Below are 12,824 nucleotides of genomic sequence, written 5' to 3' on the forward strand. Positions count from 1 at the left end.
ACTTTGCTTATCTTCATCAGTGAGCGGTGTAGGGCCTCAGTCAGGGCCCCATTTAGGGTGTGGGGGTCTTCTCTGCAGCTTTTGTAACACAGTTTTGCTATAATAGGCAAAAGTCCTTCATGAAGATATTTAAACAATAATTTTTTAGTATTCAATGTACTGTCTCAGCATTTTTCTTCTATCTTTACTACTCAGCAAATGCAGCCAGCAATTACACATTCAGGAAATTTCTATAGTGGTCATTGCTGAATCTTGTCTTCCACACTTTCACCTGTGCTGTGCTAATTGTCTTTAGTTGTCCTACTTTAACCTGAAGGGTCAAGCTTCTTTAAGCTTGAAAATCAGGATGATCTTCAACTAGACAGAAAAAACAACCCACAAGGGTTTAAGGGTTCTTATTAGACATTGTCTAGGGACAATGCTGCTAATGGTAGGGTTTATTTGAATGCTCTCTGTCTGCACCAGATAGGGAGACATAGTATAAATAATTTGTGGGATAACATGCCAGAAACACTGAAAAGGTAGGGGGGGTCAAGGTGAAAGCACTGCAGCTGGCCCTGTGAATGATATTGCTAAGCTCATGTAAACAGACATCATGCTAGAAGGCGTGATATTATTTCATCTGTATCACTTCAAGCTGGCAAGTATTTCTCTCTAATTAAGTCAGTTGTATTATGTCCCAAGTCCTATATTACGTCACATTTCCTACAGAAATGTAAAATTATTGTACACGATAAGCCACTGGAGAAGCCTGATATCTTGAACACTAGGTCTGTATGGTGTAATACTACTTGATCTACAGCTTAAGGAAAGGCTTGTCTGTGAAATGTGCAGAAAAAGTTTAGGAACAAAAAAAGAATGGAAGACAGCACAGTGGTCCTATGTGAGGGAGGTTAGAGGGTTGACAGGGGAGTAAAAAAGATGTAATACTATAAAATCAATATTTGCGTCAAAGCTAATTGAAATTTGGCATGAACAAACATCAGGGGACCAATATAAAATCTACTTGGGGTAGGAAATTAACCTGTCAAATTCCTTCAAATTAGTTTGATTTTGCAATCTGAGTTTACAGGTGGTCAGTGCTATGCACTGTGGAATTGTATTACTGGAACTAAAAAGTTTACTTCACTATCCTAAGAAAAAAGAATTTGGAAATGCTTTGCCCAAGCATCAGGGTACCCAGTTTGTTCAAGAGTCACTCTTATTAACTCTACAAAGTAAAGAAGTGGGTTATTATACCCATAAAGTCTAGAAAAAGAGCTGATGTGTTTCAGCTGACAGTGAGAAAGGATTTGTATAAGAGCAAGTTGATGTTTTTATTTATGTTGATATTTTATTTTAACATGTTCAGCTCCACTAGTGACATTGTGACTTGCTAAGGAAGTAGTGCAGTGTTTTCCTTGTATTTTTAATTAATTAGTTAATAAAAAAATTCTGTTAGTACTTTATGGAATTTTAAAACAACTTTTCTTCACGATGTTTGCAACCTTTTAATGTTCTGCTAGCATGATAGCCACTTCATGGAACTAAACATTTAAATTTTAAATATTTTCTAAAAAATAACTGAGGAATTCCCAACTCCATATGACTTATTGTATTGAGCTGTTACTTTTTTTCCTCTAATGATTTATCATATCCTGCCTATGTTATTAGGGCACCAAGTTCAGGTGCCCTAATAACACCTGAAGATCAGGACTCAAGCTATCTTGTAAATCAGAAAATGTAGCAAAATCTGCCCTTAGTCCTAATAGGTTGCTTGGTGCTTTATAGAGTAATAAGCAATATTTCTGTTTAAAAACTTTATTTTCTTTCAATAGTAGTTAAATATTAACCTGGCTAATCACTGACTGTTGTTGAGAAATATCTTAAAGTTTAAATACAGACAAATCACCCATGATCTCTAGGAATTTTTTCCACTTATTTTAATCTGCTGCAAGAGTGAAGAGCCACAATGCTGCTTCATGAGCAAAAGGCAGTCTAAGTCAATATATACTGTAACAAGGAATGCATAATACAAAAACAGCATTAAGGGAAAGCAATGGGTGGTGAGGCCCTGAAGTTCAGTCTGTGCATTTCAGGGTCTTTAGCAGGCTTGTATCCGTATGACAGACTAGTTCTGTTCTGGTCTGAAGTTCTCTCAGCACTTGTTTGATGTGTACTGAATGGGTTCTTAGAGCATACCATTTATTTTCTCTTACCTGAAAGTTCTTCATAAGTGCCCTTTCATTTGAAGCTCCAGTGCTGAAGCATAAGCAACCTGAGTGTATTTGAATTACTGTTTGTTGTGGGCTAAAAAAGTGGACTCGTGCAACATGAATGAGAAGATGATACATAGTAAATTTCAGCCCATAGCAGTATGTCTATGCATCCAAAGTGTTGAAACATTTTCTTCCTTTTATTCAATAGTAAACTGGGTTAATGAAAATATATAAGAACACAAATTATGCAAGAATATAGTCTTATGGCTTACAATCAATGTTTACTTTTCCTGGGAATTATTTATCTTCTTATGGAACCTAGGATCAAAACCTCATTGCCTCAGTCATTTTAAGTTAGACTGGACAAAGCATTACCAAGTGAACTGAGGAATCAGAGTAAAATGGCAGAAAAATGTATTAAATTACCCAATTAGTCTTTTCCATTTATCATTTTTATGCTTCTGTACCCCTATATTTGCTTCCTTTTACCTTTTATTTAATGACAGGCTCATTTGAAAGAGACATTAGGCTCAAAACTCAGTAATGGAAGGATCAGCAGCCTAGGCATTTTACCAGGTACAGTATTTCGCAACTGGGCAGATGAAAAAATTTTTAGTTTTTTTTTATCTTGAATCTTGGTGCAAGGTTTGATGAAGGAAATCTCTGACCTGAAATAGTGGCGACAGTAAGACTGAAAACAAACTAATCAAGACTCTGAAATTGTGGGGAAAATGTGCTACTTTCAAAAAGCAGGCCTCCTAGGTGAAACTGCTGTACTTTCTATAACCGTATTGCATAGCTGTACAGTTACTCTGCCAGTTACCATAATTTGCATAGTTTATTTATGAGGCCTAATGAATATTTCTTCTTGCAAAGAAGAGTTATCTTAGTAAACATTGTCTGGGTACCTGGGTCCTGATTATTTTAAAAATAGATACTGGCAATGTTGAAATTTCTGGTGGAAACAAAGCTCATCTTCTCACCTTTTAGCAGGGACCAGGATCTCGTCTTCATCTATGGCAGCACCATAGAGAGAGGCATGTCACAGTCAGGACTCTTGCTTTTGGCTGTCATGCAAGTATCAAAATATACCAGAACAGCTTTCTATCCCTTTCTAAATAAGCATTAGCTGTCTCAACTTAGGAGGGATTTTGCTGCCAGCAGCGGATTAAATTCTCTGCCATGCCTTTGTTTTGGCTCACTTTAAAATTTTAGATTGTTTCATTCCAGAGCTTCCTCCTAGACTATATTCAATAGCTCCTAGGCTTCATTTTTACTGTATTGCTCCTTTATGATTTGATTTCACGTTATCCGTCAATGTCAGAGGTCCTTCTGACATGCTGTTATGAACATTCACCACTTCCACACTCTGGATGCAGCTGCACAGGTTGAGGCAGTGGCCAGCGCCTCTTGCCTTAGCTAATTATCACCTCTGCCATGCTAGCAGCTACCTGCTGCTCCTCTGCTCTGCCAGACCCGATGATGAACGAATTTCCTGAGCTCTGCATCCGATGCACCCCAGAGGTTTAGAGTCAGAAGAGTAGGCCCCTGCTCATACAGATGTTTTGGTGATAATGGTTTGGGAAGAGATTTCCTGTGAAACTTGGGTGGAAGGTTAGCAAGAGGAATGCTGAGGACTCTCAAGGCTCACTGTAGCCAAAACATACCAGTTTTATCCTGTGTTATACTGGACATGAAGGAAAGCCTAGCTTTCACTAATGTTCTCATTTGCTGTCTCTCATTACACTGATGAACTACATGCCATGTTTTTCTATTCAAATATTTGTCTTTTGTCCCAGTTAAAATTTATTTTAGAAAATACTTAACTCCAGGGATCTAGTCAAAATTGTAAAAGTGACAAATATTTTTTACATGAGAAAAACAACATCTGAAGAGAGTAGAAATAAAACTGTTCACAAACATTTAGAAACAACATATGTCCATCATGGTGATGGACATTTCTAGATGGGAAAAAAGCTATGGGTTAGAGCATTTACTTCACTGGTGTTTGTGTACACTGTTCTCAGATGATGGTGACCATCCTATTGCCAAGCTATCTTTAGTTTAAAAGGAGTGATAGCCTAAAGGCTGATAATAAAGACGAAATCACACAGTTGAGTGTGCTTTCCAAAAATACAGATGCTGCCTAACAATGTATTTAAGTGTTACCATCCATTAATTCTCTTTCAAGGCACAAATTGCTAGTAAGAAATTATGTCTTCATGAGTGTAGGAGAGATGATTTGGAAAAGTAAGGACTTTTTTGAGAAATAAAAATATTTTGGTAATTACAGAAGTAAAAATCAATGTTGACCTTAGACTTGGGAAACTCCAGGGCCCTGAACAGACTGTCCAATGAACTGCCTTCAGTCTGCCAGCAGATGATTGAAAATTGATTCAACTTTACTAGTCTTATGAAATCCAGTGTTTTGTTTTGGGTACCCTATAGCTATTATAAATCATCAGTTTCCTTAAGTTTTTGTAGTAAGGAAAAAGAGTTTCTGCAGAAGAGGACAAATAATTGTTTAGAAAAGATTTTCTAGAAAATATGTTTTCCACAAAACAGGTAATTTTAACTTTTGGTCTTCATTCATCTTACTTTTAATGCTTTTCTACATCTTTGGAATATGGGTGCAAGGTTGCAGGTAGGGTTGTGGATTTAGGGACTCCTGTTTGCAGCAAAACAGCTCATCAAGTGCCAATGGCTGTCAGTTTTTCTAACTAATTTCCATAGAGATGGTCAAGTAATTAGTAAACTGCTCTAGAAGGGAAAGCTGACAGATATATTGAGAAGCACAGTGAAGAAAAGAAACTGCATTAAAAAATCGAAGGAAATTACACTAGTAGATATGTGATGGAAAAGAGGAAAATAAATAAAATCTCACACTCTGATAATTAAGTTCAATTTTGGTTGGTAAGACATATATCTGTGTTGAGATGTTACATCCAGGTTAATTTAAAATTAGGTCTGACTCTAGTTATATTCTGCCCAGCCTACTTTAAATGCAATAATTGCCCTTTATAATAAAGCTATTAGAATGACATTAAAATGTAATCCTCAGAAACAACATAGTAATTTATCAAATATTACGTTATTTTCCTTGACATTTTAATTTACAAGCTCTTTATTATTAGTTTGGTCTCTCAATTATTAATTACTTGAAAAATATGTAATTTTTCATGTCTTATATAAACAAATACAAGAATAGGGTCAAATTTTAATCTTCATGAAATCAGCATAAATCAAAGTGCACTAAGTTGGTGAAAAGTGTATGACAAAGACACATCTTCTCTCATATCTAAGCAGACACAAAGGAAACTTTGTTTTAAGCATTATGCAGAATATGCATAATTTGCTTACAGTAAAAGAGATGTTTTTCCCCTTTCAGTTTTCAACTTCTTCAGTAGTAAAATATAGAGTACCATTCAATTTCTCAGCTGTTTTGTTCCTTTCAGTCGTTATGTCTTGAAACGTTTTCTGTAAGGTCTTGGATGTCAGTAGCTGAAGCCTATAAATAAGGGATTTCTCAAGCATGAAAAAAAGAAAAAGAAAAAAAAAGAAAAAGAAAATAAAGTCACATTTTGCTTCTATTGGAAAAGCACTGTACCTATGCTTGTTTATGAACTTGTATTTATGGCATGTATATTTATTTTATTGAAAAATGGTAATTTTGAGTTTTAGCTGAGAAAACCTGGCATTAACATAACTCTTATTGTCATTTTGTTCCATTGCTAGGACTGTGATTACTAGCCTACTTAATAATTGCATGCTAAATGTGAATAAATTCACCAAGACCATCCTGTGAAATTATCAGCGTTGAAAGAATGTTGAGCATGTATAGCCAGATGACCTGGAGAGCACAGTACTGTGCATCAAGTCAAAACTTGCCCTTTACATTCATAACTCATGCAATAAACCTAAGAAAAGAGATAAGCTAACACCGCTGAGGTGATACCAGAAGAGATCTGGCTTTTTTCCAGAAATTTGCAGAAAACAAGGCTGATCAGTAGTGAAAGCATAAGGGATGCTTTTTACTTACAAATCTAGGAGCATTTTATGTGGAATGTAAGTGTTCATGTTCTCATTTTATAGATGGAAAGAACGAGACTTGGAGAAGTAATTTGTTCAAAGCAGCTCTATAGCTGATCCAGGAATCCATTTATTATATAGCTGCAGTGAGCCTGCATTATCCTATGTTTATATTGGAGATCGAGGTAAACTTTTTCTGAGTTGCATCTTCTTTTTCATCTTAATGTTCTTTCTCTGAGCCACTATTAGATGTTGATAATCTGTTTGAGAGAGAACAAAACCACAAACCCTGTCAACATAATATCTGACTGCCTCTAATGACTACTGCCTTCACTACTTTCAATGTGTATTTTAGAGAACGGTCATGTGTATTTTAAAGCAACCTTATTCTGCTCTGCCAACAAAAGTCACGACATGGAAGAACTAACATATTATTGCCACTCTATATCTTCTACAGACATATCATGAGAAGTTACTGGCTTCTTCTGTAGTTTTTTCTTAGTGTGCTCTCTTGTTCTTACGTTCTTACATGAAATCTGCACATTTTGTGTTTGTTTTGTGACAGTTTTTTATCTGTCTGATGTCCACAAATCTGCAATTCTTGCCTACATTTTTTTGCTTGGTTTTCATTGTAAATAAATCTCCACCATACCTCTCCCAAGCAAACAAGGACTTCTTAAAGACCCAGCATTAAAACTCTAGAATTAGGTGAATCCAACAATATATTTTATTATAATTATAATTCATTGTTCAATCCAGATTCGATGCACAGTACATGTGAATGAATTTGGTCTGAATGTTTTAAAAACAGGAAACTATCTCTTATGGATTTCTTGGACCAGTCCAAATCCTGTATCATTTCCCACCACAGGCAGGAGATACTCATTCTCCTTTTCTTTCTTTAGAAGAGGCATTTCTAGGGTTAGAAACAAGATTAGAAAGCCATACATGCTGGAAGGTATTTGAGCAGTGGGAATGGAAGAGAATGGGACACACAGATGGAAGCAAACAAAACTATGAGGTGGAAAAAGTGAAGAGAGTATTTTATTTATATACCGACTAGTACGTGAGGCTTGGAAAGTGTACATTCCCAGCTCCTCTGTTTTGAGTTGGGTTTTCAGGCTTACTATAAATGACTGAACAGGCAGTTTTAATTATAGCAAAACATGACAACAGAAATGAATCCTCATGGTTAACAGATCATAAGACTGCATTGCTGTCCTCGGGGACTGAGCCGGCAAGGACTCAAATGCTTGTAAATAGTGCAGGTGTTGAAAACCAATATGAGGTTATATAATTTCTTGACCAGAGAAATGCCAACACATGTCTTATAGCATTGTGGTTTGTGACAGTACATTTATGGTGGCAATTTACAGGCAGGGAAAGAGATCTTTGATCTCACTACAGCTGGCAACCTTCACATTTCATAGTCACTCATCACCATCTCAGAATGTGCTAATTTTCAAGCAGAAATAATAACTGAAAAAGTGGCCAGCTGTGTCACAAATTTTTTAAGAAGAGATCTAAACCATTTATGTGAATAATTTTCAGCCCTTTATATATGAAGTATTACTGCTATTAGTTTTAATTTGTTAATTACTCTCATGCAATTAGGGATCTAATTCCTAAACTCTTTATCTATTCCTTGATGAAATGACCAAAGCTTGACAGAGGAACAGAAAAATGATGAATGACTTAAAGTCTAACAGTCAAAGATAATTGGTATAAAAATAATAGTATTTCTGTGATTGAGAAATAATCCATTGTTCTATATCCATGAAGACGCCTCTTCATGAGTGTCAAAAAAGTGCATACAAGTAACGTAGGTTATTACCCTTTCTCTGAAGAGACTTTTGTACTATATTTTGTGATTTCTGCCACTGTAATTTCTTGTCCTTGCTTAAAGCGGAGATAGTTTTCTCATCTAGTCCAACTTGATATATCATTTAAGGTGATCTTTGGGACTCAGTTCAGCCATAAGAAACAGCAGATTTTATGAAGTGATTGAATACTTCCAGGGCAAGATTTTCAGGAAAATTGTTCTGGTTTTTAGTTTTAGTTTTCTGTAAATAGTTGTGTTTCTGTAGTGCTGCAGATATATTACTTCTATAATTGCTCACTCAAGTCTCCAAAATGTTACAATAATGTGATTTCAAGTCAAATGATAAGACATTTCATTTAAACTGCATTGTTGCTGTAAGCTGTCCTCATGTTCCTCTGTAATCCAGATTTATTGCCCTCCTTACTCTCAGCAAGCATGAGCAAATGTGAAATAGTTTTCTATAATTATATAAAAAAGAAATATAAGCAGTGTTACAAAACCTTCTATGAGATGACAAGGTCAGCCATATGCCAGTGAATAATATCCTGAGCATCTGTTCATTCTGGCTATCTCAGTGTCCAATAGGGCAGATATAGTATAAATAACACTGATAGTACCATTTATTGAGGTCTAAACCTACAACTGTATGTTTTGCAAAAGTCCTGCTGAAGGACATGAAAAGTCCTGCTGAAGGACATGGAGTTTTGAACAGAGAAATTTTGTGAAGCTGGGCTGTGCCTTTAGACCTATAATAAAATCAGTATCCTGCTTGACCTTCACTGCAACAATATGCAAGTACAGTGTGAAATCAGACGTGCAGATATACAAAGAGAAATACAGAGAGTTAGTATATCCTGGTACAGGGAATTAGCTGTCCTCTTCACAGATGGGCATTTCAAAAGACAAGGGTTTGAAAAGCAATGTCTGCAGCTGTCAACTGCACAATAAATATTTGACAGTAGACCTCACTCCTATGGGTGGCTTCTCAAATGACTTTCACAGGTTGTTTTAAATGTTCATAAAGGACATCAAGAAACCCAAGTCCTGTTAGTTTATGACCCCATTTCAGAAGAAATGTTGTGGATTTCTTCATGTGATGACACTAATTTTTTTGTTGAAATTTCTGCTGTTCCTGATGTGTCAGGTAAGAGAGATATTCTCTCAATAGCTTTTCTGATGAGAGGTCCAATCTGTGTTCTCTTACAAATCCATATTTTTTCAAGATTAAGAGAAGAGCATAAGTCAGACAGAAACACTGGGTCCCCATTCAGAATTTCGTAGCTGCCAGGCAGCCATTCCTGTGTCTGTCCAGGAGATGGACACTCTCTACACACATCAGCAACACACATATCTTGGGTACCGCCGTCCACACTGCCTCTCTAACCACAGACTGTGCCTCTGATGCTGTCTCAGCAGACAACACTGAGCAGGGCTACTTGGTGTCTTCTAAATGCTGTAAAATTACAGACTATTTTATTGATGTGTCAGTTCCAGGCTCACTGAGCAAACCAAGAGCTTTGGGATACCTTTGTGGCCAAATATTATGGTAACGTTCTCCACTAGAGAATGCAGGAGCTGGCATAAGTCTGTGTTGTTGACAAGACACACACAGATGTTTCTGTGGTCTAAACCCAGATATGAGCCTGTTAGTTTTCTAACCTTGTGCAGGAGAACGATAAGCTGCACAGACAGAATGGGCTCTGTGCTTCTCTGAGAGAAAAAGAGGATGGGTTTCCTGCTGAGCACATACGCCTTTGTTTGTGACTGTTGTAGTGAAATTTGCCTTTTCTCACAGTCCAGAGAGAAGTACAGAGAAAAAAAAAATTAAGAATAACAGACATTGAAAAATGTTTCATTATTTCAATATAACTAATACTTAAAGTAAGGTAATGAATAGAAAAATAGGTGTCTTTCAAAGGAATGAGAAAACTGGCCTTGGTGATAGAAATGTTAAGGAATACCAGTTGTAATGAATAGATTTCATGAGAAAAGTCAAAGTACATTATTTGCTGTCTTTTGACTAACGCTTCCCTAATCTTGTGAACTTCTGTCCCATCCCCTTCTGCTGTCTAATAAAAACTAATGATCACTTCCATATGGAACAGTGTATTATGTACTATGTGGAAATGAATTTAATTGTGACTCAGTTAAGCAACATTTTTTCTTGCTGATAACTCTGATTCTCTGTTTGTGATGAGAAAAAATATCAGAGACTGCATTCTATTGAACTGCCCTTCCACATTTACATCTAATGTGCACTGGGTGGAGAATTAAGTGTTTTAGTTCCTTTCACATTTTGGCTTATTTATACAACCATATACATAAAAATATACATAAAATATAACTTTTTCAGAACTTAAACCTTACTAGAAAAAACAGGGGGAAAAGGGTGGAAAAAGGGTTAACACAACTTTCTGCTGTTATATTAAGTACATGTCAGTGTTTGCTATCTTATAACATGGTAAGACATGGATGGACAGCTGGGGGTTTATGGGATGCCTCATGGGGTGCTGGCTTGTTTTGTTTAGCCTTAAGCAATGTAAATCAGTTATTAGATTAGTAAGATTGGGAATATTGCTACATGTTTGTGTGGCTGGGGATAGGGAGTGTAGAGCAAGAAACTGTCAGCAAAGTTAGACGAGTGCAACTGTATACATGTGCCTGAAAATCTAGCTTAAAACAGAAGTTGTCTCGCATAAACATAGAACTCATTCTACATTAGGCTGGGTTGGAGAGGACAGAATCAATTTCCAAATCCATTGCCTTAATGGAGGAAAAGACCAAAACTCTTAAGTCCTATGGGGAAGCAGACAATATTTGACAAAAATATTGGTTGAGACATTTGTGACCTCATTTCTTCACATCAGCTCCATCAAGATCATCTAACATGTTCTTAAACAAGACTTCTACAGTTCACATTTGGAACAAAATGACTCTTGCTGTGCTTGATAGAACTGTGCATGAATCCATTTTCCCAGCTGTGGGCAACATCTGTGTTACTGGTGGTCTGTACAAGAGCATGTAAACTTCCACATGTGGGGAAGACTTTTGGAAGAGAAACCGTGCCTTATGCAGCAATCCTTCCTGAGCAGGAACATAACCTCCTTTTCATACACCTCCCTCACTGACTGTGAGGCTGTCAAACATGGACTTCTATTTTGTCTAGAAGTTGTATTGAGGGATATGGTACCATGTAAAGGTGCATCGAACGATCTCTGTTAGGATTGGCAAAGATATCTTATTGTTTCTTTGATTCTGTTCTGGGAAAAAAAAGGGAAAAAAACACCCACCAAAGCAACAAACACCAACCCCCAAAAAAGCCTGATCTTGGGAGTGAATAAATCAGTCACTGAATATGTTGAGAATTAATGAAACAACCAGGACTCAAGGATATTGTGTGTGCTCTAGATAAATATTAGTACTATGAATTCTACATACTAACTATGCGTCAACAAGGACACATTCCTAAGATTTATGGAAAGATCAGGTTTTCATTCAATTGGTGCCAGTTTTGAAGAAATCAGACTTAATAAATAAATGATAATAAACTGTCATTGGGCATATATTTTAGCATTTGACATCAATCAAATGCTTGTGTGATGGGTACAGGTATAAATCTACTCTGCAATAAATCCAGACTCTTCCCTGGAGGAAAAAAATACAAAAAGTGGAAATAAGATTTAATTTTGTGATTCTTTCTATCCTATTTTTAGTTTAAAATGAAACTCTTTAAGGTAGAAGGTAAACAATTTGATGACTTAATTACTTACCAGAACTGAAAAGCCTCTGAATGTGCACAGTAAGAATAAATACGTCTTTATCTAAGGTGTAAGTAAGTACTTTTGTGAATTTTCTAGCTCTGAAGAAATAAAATAAGTGTTACTGAGAAGAGACCCCAAGAGAGAAATGTTCAAGGCAAGAAAATCAATAATGTTATTTCTGTTTTTGAAAGAAAGTTCTGGTAGCTCAGAATCTCTTTACTCTTAATTGTCTAGTTAAACAAACTGGGTTTTTACATGAGCCACACTTTGAAAATGCATTTTAAGTATTCTGACAAGTACATGATGCTTTCAATTTTTAAGAAATACAATATGCTGAATCTTAGAATTAGTTTTGAAATAAAAATTTATTTGCACATGTCAAAAGTAACTAGAGAGGTGAAATACAGACCTAAACCCCTGGTAAATATTTAAGACACAAACTTTAAAAGCCATTACTCAATTTTCAGAGGCTGAAATAAGCAACAATTAAAGCTAAATTATAAAAATAAATAGTGAAAATTTTTTTTGTATGTGAAATCTTTTTAGTATGTGAAACAATATGTGAAACAGTATGTGAAATTTTTTTCTTCTACTGGAAGAGCTGATCTTTCAATAGCTACCACTATGTCAGTTGCTGGATGCAATAAGGCTATTTCAAGGTGCATAGAAGTCGGGGGTGGTGGGGGGTTGGCTGCAGTTTGCACCTTTCTTTCAGTTTCCAGGAAACCTGCTCCCCGGTATTGCAGCCCTGCCATTAGTCCGAAGATGGACTGGAGTGGTCCTGCAATCCTCCCACCACAGACAGATAATCAGTCAGGTTTGGACCTCTCTGAAGCTCCGTGTACAAAGTGTTCATCAGGTCAAGGGTCACGGTCCTGTTTCTGTCTGTCCTTCCTCAGAGGGGCTGCCAAAACGCTGGGAGCTGGCACGGGAGGAGACAGGCTTTCTGCTGAAGGCTCAGTCCTTCAGACTTGTTTCCAACTTGCATCCAGTCAAGAGGATTCTTTTTGAGAC

Source organism: Passer domesticus, chromosome Z (assembly GCF_036417665.1).
Source record: "Passer domesticus isolate bPasDom1 chromosome Z, bPasDom1.hap1, whole genome shotgun sequence".
In the NCBI taxonomy this organism is placed as follows: Eukaryota; Metazoa; Chordata; class Aves; order Passeriformes; family Passeridae; genus Passer; species Passer domesticus.